This window comes from Scomber scombrus, chromosome 10, assembly GCF_963691925.1.
Source record: "Scomber scombrus chromosome 10, fScoSco1.1, whole genome shotgun sequence".
Taxonomy (NCBI): Eukaryota; Metazoa; Chordata; class Actinopteri; order Scombriformes; family Scombridae; genus Scomber; species Scomber scombrus.
In genome coordinates this window covers 17,902,430-17,921,624 of record NC_084979.1, presented here as the reverse complement: position 1 = coordinate 17,921,624, position 19,195 = coordinate 17,902,430, and the positions used below count along the sequence as shown (strand labels likewise).

General features: G+C 43.0%; 1 pseudogene; it reads left to right on the top strand.

Annotated features, from left to right (window-relative positions):
- The window catches only part of LOC133987916 (ERC protein 2-like), a 128,843-nt pseudogene that overhangs the window by 35,487 nt on the left and 74,161 nt on the right, over positions 1 to 19,195 (top strand).

Sequence of the window (19,195 nt, the reverse complement as noted above, 5' to 3'; positions counted from 1 at the left end):
GCCTTAATGACTTTTATAAGGTTAGCTATTTAGACGGGGCCTGTGACCACCTGTGGTGTGCATGTTGGCAATTCCTCTATAGACCAATTACACACACATAAAGGTCCCCTCTCAACTTCCTTGTTTCCTCTCATGTCCTCAAATTAGATCTCCCTCTCTCTCCTCCCACACTCCCCCTTGCTGGGTTTAATGAAAAAGAGCTCCAAAGGTCATATGCAGTACCATCAATCTGCATGTGTGTAAATGTGTATGCGTGTGTTTGCGTGTAAAATGAATTATTTCGCAATTTATTGAAGTCAGTTGTTTCTGTGTTAGGTGCCTTAAAATGACCTTCAAGTGCACCATATACTGTGCTGAACCCCCCCTTTGTATCCGACTTAAAGTTCTTTATGTGAGGCACATAACAAGCAGGTAAAGACGGCCCTCTGCTTACTGACATTTCACTCATGTCTATTTGAACTTTGTCTTTATTTTATGGCCAAAGAAAGGTTTCCAATAGAATAGGTTCATTTTGGAGGCACTGTTGGGAATTTAAAGTTAAAGTAAAAAACAAAATAGTGTATTTTTTATATTAGTATTTCTATTTTTGAATATGAATAATGTGTTTTGGATAAGATAACTTTGATTTTTTATTTTTTTATTATTGTAGCTGCAGTATTTGATTATAAGCCTTGGTTCTCATTTTCATCCCTGCAGACCCAAAAGTGACATTAGTATTTGGTGATGACTGGTTTCTGGCTGTTTCTTTCTCCTTTATTGATGCTTTTTGTTTGCCTGTTAGCAAAAAGTCTTCACTGTATTATTATGTGGTGTTGAATGTAAAGGAATTTTCTAAAGCCAGTTATACAATACAGTACCATACAGTATTTTTAATTTCATTTAGTGATCTCAGTGAGAATCAGTTTTCATGTGGCAGATTTGCTTCAATGTGACTACTGTGTATCTCTCATAGACATAGATAGTTTCTTTCAAAAACATTGTTTGACATTAAGGTCAATATTATGCTACTTACCACCAAGAAAGGTGGGTCCTGTAAAAGTTCCGTCAAGGACGTTTCAGATTAGTTCTTGCAAATGCAATGGAGGCTTTTGTCCTCAGTGTGTCATTGTGTTCAGTACTCAGGGCTCTGTGTAATGAAATGGCTGCTTCTCAGCTATCATCACATCTCTGTTCAAACAGTTCCATTATGATTCATATACATGTATATTCTATGTACGTGTCACAGTAGCAGCAGTTGGCTCACACACTCTAGTTTATACAAGGCAAAGCTCAATTTAAAGCAAATGATGTCTTATAAACATTTACATAATAATAAATAAAAGATGGTAAATGCTGGAGTTTCATACCCTACTCTCACTCTTCACTCATTAAAAAAAACACAATCAAGTGTTTGGAGCATTTTACACCATGCCCGACTATATGTGCAGAGGTATAAGTTGTTCTTAAACAGGCCTAGCTCAGTATCCAGGATGCTCAGCTGTATTTCATCAGCTTCAGCTGTAGTCTGTGTTTTTCAGCTGTAGTTTGTTTTCTCTCATCTGTACTTCCTCAGCCTTGAGCTGTGTGTCATCTTCTTCAGCTGTCCTCTGTCAATTCAGTGCCAACATTAGTATACAACATATGCATGTTAGCAAAAGTGGAGGATTGTTGTAGCCACTTGTACCAAGAGTTGATGGAGATATAAAGTAAAGATACAGAATTGCTCATAATCTTAAAGTTTATGACAGTTACAAAAGAGTAATTTAGTGTTCTTCACTGAGATTTGATCTTCAGAAATTTGGATTGTGATTTACCGGGATCAAATGTGTTGTCAACATGCTGTTTTTATAGAGACTCTGTTTTCAGTGGAAGCATTTCCAATGAAAACTGTTCACATTGAGGCATGTGTATTAGCCAGACTGAGCAGGACATTGTTTCTGGAAAGTGATGTTGCTGTACTTTTTAAAAAATGATGTTTTTTTTCAATGCTAAGAGCACCACAAATAAAATTTAAAATTCCATTCATCTCAATTGCATTTGGTTGATGCCAGAAAACATGGCCAAATATACTAAAATGATATGTGTTTCTAGCTACCTCTAGAGGATATGATAAAATATGTTTTTTTGAAATATGGGTAAACCAACCCTATAATGTTTCATGGCTAATAATTCCATGGTTATATCTCTAAAAAGGAAAAATGAGTGCTGTTTTGGTGATACTGTTCAAATGGAATCCAAAACTTACTGTAAATCTTAATTCAACGTAACTAACACCTGAGTTTATGTTATGTTATGATTTAGGGAGCCACATATCCCTTTCCTTTACAAAATACATCTCTTTTGACATCCTTTTATATACTGTGTACACCGAATCAAATCTCTGTGTCATTTGTTTAACAATTTTCCAGTTTCCCAGCAGTTATAGGATGCTATAACTTACAAATCTTTATACAATGAGAAAGACAGAAGTAAAGCTTAGAGTTATAACTTGTTTCCTTTGTAAATTCATTCTGAAGTCACTGCATTCCAGCCGTAAAAGACACAGACTGACCCTCACTAAACAAGGACATTTTTCAAATGACAAAACATCCTCTGAGGATCAGCTGAATGTAGGCCACTGGAGAAACTTCCGAAAGTTCTGTTAATATAATAATAATAAAACCTTTGCTGTGAGCAGGTGCTTGCTTTTGTTTTCATGACACAACGTAATGAGGTTTAACTCAGATCATTTAAAAGTTGATTGAGTTGCAGGCCTCCTCCTCATAAAATCATCAGCTTTTCACAGTTCATAGAGCTATTAATCTTTTAAATATGTTTCCCCACTGATGAAAAGATATTTATACCAGACACACACACACACACACACACACACACACACACACACACACACACACACACGTCATACCCACTCACTCAGTCTCTCTCTCTCTCTTCTCTCTCTCTCACACACACACACACACACACACACCCATTAAAACACACAGACATGTGTCATCTTCCTGGACAGCTGTGTGGGTTAAAGTGATGCATCCGTATTATTACAACAAGCTTTCTATGTTCACCACAAACAAGTCTAGTTACCCACCACCCAGAGTGTGTTAGTGCAGGCTCATGATAGGTCAACTGGCACTTGATAATATGTGTGTATGGGAATGTGCGCTTGGTTTTGAGTGTATGCAAATTTGATCTCACCCCAGTCATAAGGAATTGACATCTGGAGAACTAAGAGGAAAAACAGTCTGTAGGATGTTTATGTGGGCGTGTTATAAAATGGGATGGAAGAGGTTGAAAAAATATTTAATGTAAATAACAACAGGGAGTCTGTCTGTTTAAACTATAGTTTGTGGACCTTTTACTGTACAGTTTTGTAGTTGTTGTCCAATGAATCATACCTGTCTCCCTTGGTGCTGTGTTTTTAGATGACTTTACTGTACTGACTTTATCTTAATTTTAAAAATATATATTTTTTAAAGTTAGTGATTAAAAACTTGACTGAAGACACACCCATGTACTCAGTTTAAACAAATGTAACAGTTTCCATGTCACATTTAAGTTTGCATCAAGTACTTCTTCATGTAAGTCGAAATGAGACATCTTCTTTACAGCCACACTTTCATCTGTTTACTTTAACTTTGAGGTTCAAGGGTCTTTTGCCCCCATTTGTGTCAGGTTTTGTAGAAAGTTCGGACCCAAATGCAGAAAGTTCCAAATTCAAGAGTTTTTAATTGAACAGAAAAAGTCAAAAAAACAACTCCAACAAAGAATGTCCCGTCAAACGGTGAAAAAACTCAACAAAAATGCAGGCTCTTGGCCACAAAACTGAAACAGGAAAAGAGCTGACAAACTAGAGGGCAGTCCAAAGAGTGGTCTAGAGGCAGGCAAGGGTCAGGTCCAAATAAGCAGTCCAAACAGGCAGATAATCCAAATCGGCAGGCAAAATCCAAAAACCAGGTTCACAGGCAGAGTACAAACAAGCAGGTTGGCAGACAGGAAAAGCAGGTAACAACGGTAGATGTGCTCAGAACAAAAGACTGGGACAATCTGACAAACTGGGGCTGACAGAGCACAGAATAAGTAGGCCTAATCATTAGGAGTTAACGGAGTACAGGTGAGCACAAAATGGCCGACAATGACCACATGGAAGCATGACAGGTGAGGGCGGAGTCATTACCCAAAACAAACAAAAGCACATGGTTGCAACACACAAAAAATGTCCAGCAGGTGTCAATGAACATGCAAGGATACTGACACTACCCCCCCCTCAACGAACGCCTCTCGGCGTCAAGGCAGGATGGCGTGGGTGTTGCTGGCGAAAGTCTCTAATGAGTGTCTTATCCACAATGTGGCGGGCGGGAACCCACATCCGCTCCTCTGGCCCATACCCTTTCCAGTCAACCAAAAACTGGAGACCACGCCCACGCCGGCGAACATCCATCAGCTTCTCGACAGTGTAGACAGGACCCCCATCAACGAGCCGGGGGGGAGGGCGTGGCACAGCCGGGGGAGACAGGACTGTGACAGACAGGTTTGACCCGGGACACATGGAAGGTGGGATGGACTCGGCGAAGTGAGAGGGGCAGGCGCAACCGGACTGCAGATCTGCCCAAGACCCGTTCGATGACATAGGGCCCAATGAAGCGGGGAGCCAGCTTACGTGAGTCCACTCGGAGAGGTAGGTCCTTGGTAGAGAGCCAAACCCTCTGACCGCTCCTGTAGTGGGGGGCCTTGACCCTTCGGCGGTCTGCCAACCGCTTGACCTGGGCACCCGAACGCAACAGAGAGGCTCGAGCACGTCTCCACGTCGCCTTGCACCGCCGGACAAACGCCTGGACCGATGGAACCGATGCCTCAAGTTCCTGGGAAGAAAAGAGAGGTGGTTGGTAGCCAAGGCAACATTGAAAAGGGGAGAGACCCGTAGATGCAACAGGGAGAGAATTGTGGGCATACTCAGCCCATGCCAAATGCCGACTCCAGGATGTGGGGTTCTGGGACGCCAGGCACCTAAGAACCCTTTCAAGGTCCTGGTTGGCCCGCTCTGTCTGGCCGTTGGTCTGAGGATGGAATCCTGAAGAGAGGCTGGCGGTGGCTCCAATAAGCCTACAGAACTCCTTCCAAAACGAGGACACAAATTGAGGACCTCGGTCAGACACCATGTCAAAAGGCATTCCATGGATCCTAAAGACATGGTTAACCATGAGAGAAGCTGTCTCCTTGGCAGAAGGGAGTTTAGGCAGAGGGACAAAGTGCACACACTTGGAGAACCGATCAACAATAGTCAGGACAGCAGAGTTACCATCAGAAGGCGGGAGGCCAGTCACAAAATCCAAGGCTATGTGGGACCATGGTCGTCTGGGTACCGGGAGCGGCTGGAGGAGTCCGACAGGTGGCTGATTTGAGCTCTTGTTTTGGGCGCAAATCTGACAGGCAGCAATGAAGGCTTGGACATCTGCAACCATTCGGGGCCACCAAAACTGTTGACGGAGAAATGCCATAGTCCTCCTAACCCCGGCATGGCAGGTCAGTCGGGAGCAGTGACCCCACTCCAAAACCTGAGGACGGACAGAACTGGGGACAAACAGGCGGTTAGGGGGGCAACCAGCTGGGCAAGCCTCCTGTTGCTGGGCACTGCGAACCACAGAGACTATATGCCAAGAAACTGCACCCACTAAACAGTGAGAAGGCAAAATGGTGTTAGGGGCAGGGGCAGCATCTGGAGCACTAAACTGTCGAGAAAGAGAGTCAGGTTTAGCATTCTTGGACCCAGGACGGAAAGACAAGGTAAAATTGAACCGACTAAAAAAAAGAGACCACCTGGCCTGGCGTGCGTTGAGTCGTTTGGCAGACTTCAAATACTCCAGGTTCCTATGGTCCGTCCACACAAGAAAAGGAACCTCAGCGCCCTCTAGCCAATGACGCCACTCCTCCAGAGCGAGTTTGACCGCCAGAAGTTCCCGGTCCCCGACATCGTAGTTTCTCTCAGCAGGCGTTAACTTGTGGGAGAAAAAGGCACATGGGTGCAGCTTACTGTCCTCCTTGGACCTCTGGGACAGGACAGCTCCAGCCCCTACCTCAGAGGCATCCACCTCAACAATGAACTGACACGAAGGATCTGGCATAACCAGAATGGGAGAAGAGGTGAAACGCTTCTTCAGTTGTTGGAACGCCTTCTCCGCCACTTCCGACCAGAAAAACCTGACAGAGGAGGATGTCAGAGCAGTTAGAGGAGAGGCAAGAGAACTATAGTTACGAATGAACCATCTGTAAAAATTTGCAAAACCCAGAAACTTCTGCAGATCCTTGCGGGACTGAGGGGTAGGCCAATCAATGACTGCCTTGATCTTAGAGGAGTCCATCCCAACACCACCTTCAGAGACGACAAAGCCCAAAAACGATGTGGAGCGTTGATGGAACTCACATTTCTCAGCCTTTACATAAAGTTGGTTCTCTAGTAACCGCTGAAGAACTAATCGGACATGATGGACATGGTCACGAAGGGACTTGGAAAAAATCAGAATATCGTCCAAATAAACAAAAACAAATTTGTTTACCATATCCCGCAGTACATCATTGACCAAAGTCTGGAACACAGCTGGGGCGTTGGTCAGTCCAAACGGCATTACAAGGTATTCGTAGTGCCCTGTGGGTGTATTAAATGCTGTCTTCCACTCATCTCCCTCCCTGATTCTCACCAAATGATAGGCATTACGAAGGTCCAATTTAGAAAACACTGTGGCACCCTGTAACAGTTCAAAGGCTGAGGACATCAAGGGAAGAGGATATCTGTTCTTAACCGTAATATCATTGAGGCCCCGGTAATCAATGCAAGGTCTTAATGATCTATCCTTCTTGTCCACAAAGAAAAACCCTGCCCCTGCTGGAGAGGACGAGGGACGGATAATACCTGCTGCTAGGGAGTCCTCAATGTACTTGTTCATGGCCATTCTCTCAGGGGGCGCCAGAGAGTACAGACGACCTCGAGGCGGACAAGCTCCAGGAAGCAACTCTATAGAGCAATCATATGGACAATGAGGTGGTAGAGAAGTTGCCCTGGACTTGCTGAAGACGGGTCTCAGGTCTAGGTATTCCTCCGGAACTCTTGACAGGTCTGGAAACTCCTCAGGTAGCTCAGGAAAAACAGGGAACCGGTTAAGGGCAGACCTCAGACACTGGGAATGACAGAATGGGCTCCAGCCCAAAATAGAATTCTTCTCCCAATCAATGTGTGGGTTGTGTTTGACTAACCAAGGGTGACCAAGAACTATGGGAATCTGTGGTGAATCAATAACATAAAGAGCAATCTCCTCAGTGTGATTACCAGAGAGCATCAAACTCACCGGGGATGAGATATGGGTTACCTTGGCGAAACAGGTCCCGTTTAGCGCTGAGGCAGTCAATGGCACTTGCAGGGTGGTTACTGGAACTCCCCATCTGGTGGCCAGTGATACGTCAATGAAGCTCTCTTCAGCTCCAGAGTCAATGAGGACGGAGGTGGTGTGATGATGGCTCCTCCACATCACAGTTGCTCGCAGAACAGTGCGAAGGGATGGGGAGATCCTTGAGGGAATTGCGCTCACCAGTACTCCCCGCCTCACTGGTGAGCATTGTCTTTTACAGGACAGGTTGAAACAAAATGGCCACGCTGACCACAGTACAGACAGGCACGAGACTCCAGCCTTCGCTGTCTCTCAGCTGGTGAAAGACTAGTCCGGTCTATCTTCATTGGCTCTGGAGGAGCCGGAGTGGACGACCTTGATCCCCCCTCAAGGACCTGAAGAGGAGAACTGGACCCTCGACGAAGCTCAGTCCGCTGAGAACTACTGGTTGTCTTCAACCGATGAAGCTGACCTAGCCGAGTGTCCACACGGATAGCCACATCCACCAAGCCATCAAAAGATGAAGGCAAATCGCGGGGAATGAGTTCATCCTTAATCCCTTCAGAAAGTCCATTGAAAAACGTATCATACAGAGCTTCCAGGTTCCAACCAGTAGAGGACGCCAGAGTCCGGAATTCTATTGCAAAGTCGGACACTGACCTGCGGCCTTGACGGAGGTTAAGGATCTCACGAGCAGCCTCCCTTCCCTGTTTAGAGCGATCGAAGACCTTCTTCATTTCACCAGTGAATTGAGTGAAGTCATCCTGGATCGCCACCTGGTTGCTCCAGATGGCCGTTCCCCACTCACGAGCTCTTCCAGACAACTGGGTGATGACGTAGGCAACCTTAGAACGATCGGAAGGAAAAGTCAATGGCTGCAGTCCAAAAATCAGCTCACACTGAGCTAGGAATGACTGACAGGATCCTGGATCTCCTGAGTAAGTCTCAGGTGGAGGCAGGCGAGGTTCTCGGGCTGGAGCAGCTGGAGGAGGTGGTACTGAGGAGGTTAACTGGAGCTGTTGCACCCTAGCAGCAAGGTCAGTCACACTTGCTGTAGCTGCCTCCAACATCCTGGAAACAAACTCAATTTGTGCCTGGTGTCTCCCCAGCGTTGCTCCATGCCGATCAAGAACCTTACTTATTTCTGCTGGGTCCATTATCTGGTCAGATTGTAATGTCAGGTTTTGTAGAAAGTTCGGACCCAAATGCAGAAAGTTCCAAATTCAAGAGTTTTTAATTGAACAGAAAAAGTCAAAAAAACAACTCCAACAAAGAATGTCCCGTCAAACGGTGAAAAAACTCAACAAAAATGCAGGCTCTTGGCCACAAAACTGAAACAGGAAAAGAGCTGACAAACTAGAGGGCAGTCCAAAGAGTGGTCTAGAGGCAGGCAAGGGTCAGGTCCAAATAAGCAGTCCAAACAGGCAGATAATCCAAATCGGCAGGCAAAATCCAAAAACCAGGTTCACAGGCAGAGTACAAACAAGCAGGTTGGCAGACAGGAAAAGCAGGTAACAACGGTAGATGTGCTCAGAACAAAAGACTGGGACAATCTGACAAACTGGGGCTGACAGAGCACAGAATAAGTAGGCCTAATCATTAGGAGTTAACGGAGTACAGGTGAGCACAAAATGGCCGACAATGACCACATGGAAGCATGACAGGTGAGGGCGGAGTCATTACCCAAAACAAACAAAAGCACATGGTTGCAACACACAAAAAATGTCCAGCAGGTGTCAATGAACATGCAAGGATACTGACAATTTGTGTTTGAAGTGTGAAATTCTGAATGGTAAATTGCCCTTCTTTAGCCCCTTTATGGTGCTGGAATAATTCTTTAATAGAGCAAGTGATTCTTTACATGCGGGAGAACTGACTGCCAGACTGCTGGACAAATGAGACACAGATAGACATGAAGATAGATCAGTGCTAAGCTCAGTGCTAAGCACAGTGATACCTGCAATGACCATTTTTGAAATGATTATGTTGCAAGACTGCTCTAAATTACAGTATCACTCATTATTGCCCTATTTTCTCGGGAAAGTATGAGGATTGTTATCTTTTCCTATGGGCCTCTCCACGGACAGTCACAATGACTTACAGCATGGCACCATGATGTCATTGCTGTAGTTTGAGCCCTAGAGTGATCCTAATAGAGGCTGAATTTAACTAAAAATAATGAGCAACTGGTCTTTAGATAAAAAAAGAAAATGCATATTCTAGGTTTGTGTGGGCATTTTCGGTCTTACGAATCACAACACAGAACAGTGGGAGCTCTGTTCAAGCCCATGACCAATGCATAATGATGCATTTATTTATTTATTTTTTCATTTTTAGTTCCTTTTTTTTTTTTTTTTTCGCTAGAGGGGTAGGGGTGTGGGAGGTACACACGCAGAGACGGTTGTGGTGTGGTTTTGGCATACATGTGTTATTCATGTTCAAACATTGTGGTCATCTCAATCCATATTCATGCTTTTAAAAAGCCTTGCTGTGTGCATGGAAGTATAGTATCCCCTGTCATGTTCCCTCCCTATAGCAACCACAGACAGGGAGATTCAGTTACGTCTGCTTTGGCTGCTTTGGGCATATGTGTGTGTATGTGTGTCTATATAGAAGGATGCCCTGTACACCAAGGTCTCTGTTAGTTATGATAGTGTCTAGCAGGTCCCCCCTAGACTTTCTCAGGGGACCCAGCTCTGTTTCAGTGCAACCTCTGCCACATTCTTTCAGCACTTGCTCTGGCCTGGTGTCATCGGCATGGCTAGGGCTTTCATTGTGAAGAAAAGTAGAGAGGGACAGAGTAATATAGAGATAAATAGAGATGTTCCCATGCCTTCTACATTTCCTCTTTCCTCTCCCCCACTTCACTCTCTCTCTCTGTGGAGCAATTGCTCTTTACTTCGTCCATTTTTCACAATTTTATGATCTTTCACTTTTATTGAAATACACCCTGTTTTAATGTCCCTTGTTGAATAAACGGATGCACACTGTCTAATGACAGTCTTCTGTTAACATTGTATGAATTTTAGCAAACAGCTACACCTATTCAGGATTTTGCTGACCTAATTTTTCCAAAACAACCTTCAGAGCTCCTTCTCTTTTCTCTCCCTCCTCCCACATGTTTTACACACTGCCCCAAAACAGCAGTGGCACTGTTGAATCTGATGCATATGGATAGCAGGGGAAGTGCTGCATGTTGATAGAAAGGAAAATATTAGTCCAACATTGGCACAGTGTTTATTGTGTGTTTTGTGAGTGTGTGCATATGTACTGTAGACAAATATGAACCTTGCTTAATGCAGTTAAGGTTTGTCCAGATGTGATCAAGACAATGATCATTCTTGCCAATTTTAAACTACTTTCCAACACAGTCATATAATAAGTGTCGCTTAAACAGATTTTTATGTCCAATGACACCCCATTACAAAAGTCAGATATCGTCTACATTGTTTTTGGGTACTGACTGAAATGTTTCCATCGTATCTAAAGCTGTCAAGTGCTAAAAGTTACAATTGGATTGAATTCTTGTTTAATTATTCTTTGGTCAGATAGTTCTGAATCTAAAACAGAAAACCTTTAACACTGATGAACTGGGAAATGTGGCATATTTCATTAAAAAAACATGGACGTTCTGAAACTCAAGTATATTGTATTGACACTGGTCTCAAATATTTACAAAAGATACCCAGGCTTAACCAAAGCTAATACTAATAAAGATGATAAGGTTTGAGGGGAAGTGAAGACTACTGTTCCCATGAGGTAAATAGTGAATTATTGACAGACATATATTACCTGGATACATTGTAGGGCGTAGGTATCCCAGGTGAGTGATTGCGTGTGTGTGTAACAGATGTATTTCTCAGAGATCCTCATAGATAACTCTTAACGGTATGCATACGTTCCTGCATGTGAGCGTGTGTGATCTTGATAGATCTGTGATGAGGCCACCAATGCCTTTCATCCTAATGGATTCCATCTGACCAATCACAGCACAGAGACATGACTACAGATAAGCCCGTTGGAGCTGGGGAGGTTCCGGTAAACAGCCTCTGATAGGCCCCCCTGTATCCCCCTCTGCTCCTATCAACAATCAGCCGGGGTTAATGGTGAGAGCCTGCGGCTGGCTGATTGGAGCCAGGCTACACATCAGTCAAGACAAACCCAGTGTTGGGCCATATGTCAGGCTCCAGCTATTCTGCCTGACCACAACACCTGCACTTCAATTCAAGAAATCAGACGTGTTTGATGACTTCCTCACTTGATGAAGAACTTAAGCCTGACTGTATCCTGATGATGACACAAGCCATAACTCAAGCTGACCTCTTTTGACCTAACCCGTCAGCAATCCAGTATTACTATTTTATACTTTAAGACAGGCACTTCAGTTGATGTCTAACCCTCTCAAATGAAAGTGAGAGTTTGACCCCTTGTCTCCCAGTTGAACCATGTTACTGTATGCTATATTTGACCTGTCTGACCAGATCACTGTAAAGTGGGCCAGGGTCAAAAGCTACAGGCAGACACATTGCTGCTGTGGTCCCCGCCGGGTGGCCACGTTTCTTTCTTTCTTTCTTTCTTTCTTTCTTTCTTTCTTTCTTTCTTTCTTTCTTTCTTTCTTTCTTTCTTTCTTTCTTTCTTTCTTTCTTTCTTTCTTTCTTTCTTTCTTTCTTTCTTTCTTTCTTTCTTTCTTACGACCAGATCAAAGCTCTGCTGTTCCCTCTCTCCAAAGCAAAGAAAAAGAAAAGAATTAATACTAATGGTGCTGGGAGCAGATGAATAAAGCATCAGGGTAATTACCCAGCAATCACTGCAGCATTCCGCAGCTGAGGGGGGCAAAGATAGGGTCTTGAGCTTAAAGAGCATGGACGTGGATCAACTTGGCCAGCACACACACAGACACACTCACACTCACGTACAGCCTAGGTTGCACAAGTGCAATCTGTCTTCATTGAACAGCTCTGGGTCTGCAGGAGTCTCTCCATGCTCATTTTGCTCTGTGGTTGAGTAGGAGAAATCACTATGAAAACAACACTCGCTTCGTCTTTCTCGCTACTTCTCTGTCATTGTCTGTGTGCATATATGCATCGCTGTGTGGGTTGCATGTGTATATGTGTGTGTGTTGGTTTCTAATTGATATGTATGAATGCAGCTGAGGGTCGGTGTGTAAATGACTTTCTAAAGGAATGTGCGGGAAGAGGGGGAGGATGTCTGCTCGTCATGTGTAAGTGCTATATGCAGCCCCCATCGCTTGAACCTGGCCCAACATTCATGATAATAATCACAGCCTGATTTTGTGTGTGTGTGTGTGTGTGTGTGTGTGTGTGTGTGTGTGTGTGTGTGTGTGTGTGTGTGTGTGTGTGTGTGTGTGTGTGTGTGTGTGTGTGTGTGTGTGAAAAATATTAATTTAATTGATGGTAATAATTCAGGTGCATCTGTAGTTCAACCTTATAAATATGATTGTATATCATCCAGTCATAAAACAGTAAAAAATGTTCATTACAAAAAGCAATGATTGCTTTGTAGCTTTTGTTTCTGATGAGGCAGTTATGTCAGTGAAGTAGTTGTTGAGTTTGCACTCCATCCCCGTGGGCTGCTGTGGAGTTCTTTCATCGTTTAAAACTTCATCTGTGAAGTGACTCTTTGAGAGGACTTGTATGTTTTGCTGCTGGTTACTGGCTGTGGCTCAGGAGGAATTGCAAGATCGGAGGTTTGATTCCAGACTCCCTCACTTCACATGTCAATGTGTCCTTGGGCAAGATACTTAACCCTGAATTGCTCCCGATGGCTGCGCCAACAGTGTATGAATGTGTGTGAATGTTAGTTTCCCCCTGATAAGGTGGTTGGCCTGTGTGGCAGGCCCTGCCATCAGTATACATGTGTATATGTGTGTGTGAATGTGACATGTAGTGTAAAAGTACTTTGAGTGGTCGAAGGCTATATAAGTACAGTCCATTTACCATTTACTATTTACTGACAGTGCAGGAGTTTGAAATGTTTAATTAATGATTACAAGCATTGTTACAGTAAAATTACACAATAAACCCTTTACTCTTAACAGCCTTGCTGATGATGGCAGCTATATTAATTTGTTTAGGGGATTTTATCTGTCATTCCTCGTCCCCCTTTTGTTGTTTTGTCTGCAGGCAGTTATTCTTATTTTTATTTAAAGTTTTATTTAATCTCTTATGCTGCAATCTATAAATTATATCACATTATTTCTATTGGTAATTTGTCGTTAAATTATAACTTAAGCCAAGTGCTTTGACTACTAAATAATGTGTATTAGATTTATAAAACAGTGTTCAATTTGACATAAGATCTGACATTAGAATAATCTTTGTGCGTGCTTTGCTTTACTTTAGTAGATGTGTCTGAGTTGATGTGACTGAGCCATAAATTTAATTTATTGTAATTAAGGTCATGCGATTAAAGTCATGTGATTGCAATTCTATTTTAGGAATTATTGGGATTTATCAGTGTGTGCTGACAACCTTGTGTATCTGCAGGGAAGGTTGCTTGTTTGTACAATTATACATGAAAGCTTAAACACGTTAATAAAAATTGATAAATGGAGCTCATCATTTGTATTCATATGTGTTCTGTATGCTTCTTTCTCTGTATGCATGAGTGTATGCCTGTTTGCTTTTATGTATGTTTATGTGCCTATGTGCCTACATTCAAATTAAAGTATGTATGTCGCTGATGGGCATGGAGTGCTTTTGTATTTCTAAACAGGCACTAGTGCTAAGGAGTAGAGTGAATGTTGGTGCAATGGAGAGGAAGCTGCTAGGAGAGTCACAGGCCTTGGTCATGATCATAGTGAAACCTGTAGAAAATTCTGTCGCTTTCGTTTGCACCTAGTTTGACCTAATTTTCCCTTGGCTGTAGGATAGGTGAGGACCTGCCTATTTGGCTCATCAAAACAGGATCCTGCCTATGCATGGTACTTTTCAGTTGGAAGGCATGGGTCATTTGGTAGAGGCCAGCATAGCAGATACAGAGAAACATGCAGGCACGCCAGCAAATATGCAGGTACACAGTGGCACAACACATGTTTTTGTGCAATTGTGCCCTGCCCTCCTCTGCAGGCAAGTGTTGGCCAACAGATTAAAAAGCACTTTTACTTAATTGCTTTATTTGTGGGGAGAGAGTTTGTTCTCTTTTGCTCTCTTTAATATGTCATTTGAAAGGGGGAAAATCCAAACTGTTCTGCAGCAAAAAAAAAAAAAAAAAGACCTTTACTTTTCCTCATTTAGAAAAGTGTGGATGATTTCAGAACCTCATCATCATACTTTGAACCTCCCTTCTCTTCCTCCCTCTCTCAGGCACCACTCGTCTTATGAAGTCATTGTGCTTGGTCGTTCCGGACGATAACAGATGAATAATGACTCCTCGAGCAAAGTAGCATGACATCAGGAAGGTCATATGAGGGGAATATGGGAGAGGTGTCATTTTGTGTTCCTTTAAAGGTCTCTGTGTCATGATGTCCCTTCACATTCCCAACCAGATTACTTAGCGGTCTATAGAGATCTGATTGGGACTCCACAGCCATGAATAAATGGCGGCAATTTGTTTTCAGTAGCTAACTCTATTTGTTCAATGCAATATTTCCCGACATTTTTATGATTGTATTCAGAGCAACTCAAAATTGTGCAAGCAAAATCTGGGACCGCTGTAAAGCTGTATCACATCTCTCAGATGTGGAGTTCAATAATACAAAGAACTTGAGAATTTGAGTATACTCTGTGGTTGTGTGCACTTATTCTGTGCTCATAAATTGGATGCTTGGAAGACAAAACATAAGATTAGCATTTTTTTTAATTTTTTTTAAATCAACTGTCAGGAGTTGTCAAGTAGATAAATTCGCCTGTGGCAGTAAACTTCCACATGGGGGCACCAGCTTACACAATATCAGTGCTTCTACAGTCTTCTGAGTCCTCTGTGTAGTTCTGTTTCGCAGGCAGAGCTGGGGGTGAGAGGTGATGGAAGGACTGGGGTTAAATGAAGTGCAAGCGCACACTCCTCACACTGAAAAGGTCACTGTCTTCCCTGAGATTCATGACAAACTGTTATTCTCTTTGAAGAGCCATCTGAGAGCTCAGGAGCAGGAGGAAGTTTATTCAACAAGCTCTGATAGCAGGACATTGGACCAGTATGCAGGTGTACAAGTTTAAATATACTGTAACACGCACATGGGAACACACACATACACACAAACAACATGAAGTCCCAAGTTTAATCTGTATATGCTTTACTTGGATCGCAGTATGTGACTGTGGAGCACTTGAAGTAGTAGCAGTATGATATTTCCAGCATGTAGTCTTCCATCATGTTTCTGTTGGACTGTGACCTAGATTTCTCCGGGGAAGTACACGCCATGTTACTACATATTGTTCAGTTTGCGGTTATTGTCTCTCTGTGTATTTGTGTGTGGCTCTGTGTGTGTGTATGTGTGCACTGTGTGTGTGTACATGCATTTATGTCAGTGCCAGGATCTTTGGGTTTTCACAACTGTCCCTGTCATATTTTAGAGGTGATGACAAGCGCAGAGAAATGAGTTGCCTTTCAGAAAGGGTGACCAATTATTGTTTGGTATTTTTATTGGTCCAAAAGAGTTTTAAAAATACAAATGATTGTACTTTTTATGGCGGTCACGCTCCACGCTGGTCTCCTTTTTGTTCTGCAGAAATGATTCCTCTGGAGGCCACAGAGTTCTAGTTCTTAGTTTGGATGGAAGACAGACGGGTCGACTGGGTTTGTGGTTCTGCTCTGGAACAAACTGCTTTTAGATCACTATTTTTTTTGCCAGACACTGGGCCTGATACTATTTCACTAAACTCTCTCCCATTACATTAGAACTCAGCTTGTCCTAATCATGATCATACTGTACAGACTGCAACCACAACGCAACAGCAATGCTCCCAATGGGTTTCAAAATCCACTGAACAGAGAAGTTTGTTTTGTTAACAGCTATTAACTTTTTTATTTTACATGCATGTATGTCAGCTAATGTTAGAGGATTTGAATTGAGTGCCAATTTCTGAATCTTTTTTCTGGTATGTTTTTTTAATTGATGACAATGTCACAGTCCACTAGTTTCATCAACACAGTAAGTCTTAAACAATGACTGTAGCCAGCCTCACCAAGTTTGTAATGGTTAATTTGTAAACCATCCTTTGTCCCTCATTTTCCAGTGAAATACAGCAATCATTTTTTGAATGGTGGCTATGATGTGCCTCTCAGCATCCTCCTTTTGACATAACAACGTCAATGATGACTTGTCAATGAGTCAACTACTGTTTTGCAGAAGCTGTTGACTCGTAAAAATGTGTAGTCATGAGTCATGACATCTCTACATCCCACAGCCACTCAATGTTTTAGAGTACTTTATTGTCGTGGCGTATTTTGTTAATAGCATGTGCAAAGTCAAGGTCAGTGAAAGGTAACTGCACATCAACACTCCCACTTTTAAGGGGAACCTGGTCCAGTCCTATCAGCATGTTGATAAAGTTATCAGAGTCAAAACAGTTAGGCAGTAAACAGTGGTGAGCCATGTGTGTGGGAGGTGACTGAGACAGACGTCATGGTTTCTCAAGAGGATATATACTCTATGAGACAGACAGTCCACACCGCAGTGCCTGGCCCATAGAGTCATGGTAGCTGTCTATCGTAGGTGGTCCGCTGCAGCGGGAGGTGTGTGTGGTTGGAGAGTGGGATGACATATGCACAGCGGTTTAATGATAAAAGCCTCTGTGTGTGTGTATCTGGCTGTGCGTCTTTGTGTGTTTAAGAGAGATGCGGGAGTATAGGAGCCTCATACACTGAGAGATAAAATGAATGACTGCTGTTCTCATCATAACAACCAAGCTACTGGAAGGGAGGCCCCCTCTCTCCCAAAAAGGCATATGGCTGCCCTGCGCCTCGCCTGTCCACAAAAGGCAGTTCTTTTGGTATGTCGGGCTTTGAGAATTCTGACAGAATTCCTTGCCCTCTTTCCCATATCCATGACTCACATGACTCGTTCTCATCCACCAGTACAAGGTTTAAGTTGTGTTTAACGTTTTCTGCACAATTTCACAGAAGGCCAGGCGACGCGGCTAAATATTTCATCGGGGGGTTGTTATTTTGTGCGACTAGGCCAAAGCAAACTTAAGCCTGGTGAAGAATGTAATCATTTATCTAAGACCAGGGGCGACATGCTCAATTTGACCTGAAATAGGGCTCCGTAGTGCCCACAGGGATAGGGAGCAAGGGTGTGCATGAGTGCATGTGTATATGTTTCAGTGCGTATTTAGGAGAACAAGGTATGTCAAAGCCTCTGAGCTGTCACAACTAGAGGCCAAAGTGAGAAATTTGGTTTGTTTGTACTTCCTCCTGTGTTTACTTATATGTGGAGATAAGCATGTCCCAGCGTCAGTCCAGTGTACTCTGTCAGCCTTCACCAGCACTCGATGATGTGGAGATCGCATATGTTATGAAGTGTGTAGTTTTAGCACTCATGTAAGTGCCTACATCCCTAGGAAAATAAGTGAAACGTACTTTACCTCTTCAGACCACTCATGTCAAATGAGAGAAATGAGACAAAAAATTAGGAAACCTGCATAACGCTCAACTCTCTCAGCCTCTTTCTTTTTTACAGTGCCCATCCTAAAATCCCATTTCATACACCCATGGTAATCATGAATTCCTGGGAATGTTATCTGACTATGGCAGTGTGAAGCTTTCCCATCATTCCCTAAAGGGTTTATTGTCCCTATCGCTTGTGGACTGACCTACCAGAGCCTTTAGCTTGGTTGTGTAATGACTGTCATTAACCTATCAAGATCTGCCGAAGGGTCCTAGCCACTATTTCCCAACCCCTCCTGCCACTTTCCCTCCATTGCTAAAACCAAGATGGCTCCCTTAAACCCTCAGTCTTGCCCTCTAGGGAGCAGAGAACACCAAAGACTGCAGTCTAATTGGATTCATTTGTAAAATAGCTGTGGAGATTTGAACATTATCTATCTATGTACCCATGACTGGAATGCAGCTTATTCTCCCCACAGGGCATTTTTTTTTTACCATGTCACCATTTCAGTTAAAATGTGGTCTCTTGATGGCCTGACATGCTTTTCTTGTTTTTATTGCATTCTCGTGTTCATTAAATAATGATTTATTTTTCAGTGAATATGCCTTTCTTTTTGTACAACAAAAGCCCTGATCTGAAAAAGGACTACTTGGGTCAAATGTGGAAGTAATGCTTTGAGCAGTGAGTGAATAGTGCTTTGTCTGTGTGAAGAAAAAACATTAAAGAGGTGCAAACAGAAAAATACAGTAAATGCTATATTTTATTATATAGATCTCAAAGAATCTCAAGGAGACTTTCCATACTGAACTTCCTTTTTCCTGAAGATGATATTAATTTACACTTCAGAGGAATGTAGAGCGTGCCTGTGGGAATAATGATAAGCCACAAACAAGTCACCATGTCCTGTCACCAGATGTGCTGTGCCTTTGTAACTGATTTGTAGACCTCTTGTGTCTCATTGCATTGCACTGTGTTGTACCCCCAGCTGCATCTGCTAGTGTTTTGTTTGGTACAGCTCGGAGCGTTTTGTGTTTGTGTGTCTTTGTGTGTGTTTGTGTTCATCAGATAAAGGCTGTTGAACACCACAACTGGCTATTACACCACCACTTCAGCGACATGAGGTTAGCCACAGAAAGGCAGATGCAGAGACACAGCCCCTTAAGTCAAAGGGTTGAATTAGCTCTAAGTATAATACTAAACTGGCACTGAGGCTGTTTTGGTCAGACTGTCCAATGGCTTTGTTGTTTACACATCTCCACTAAGTCTTCTACTCAGC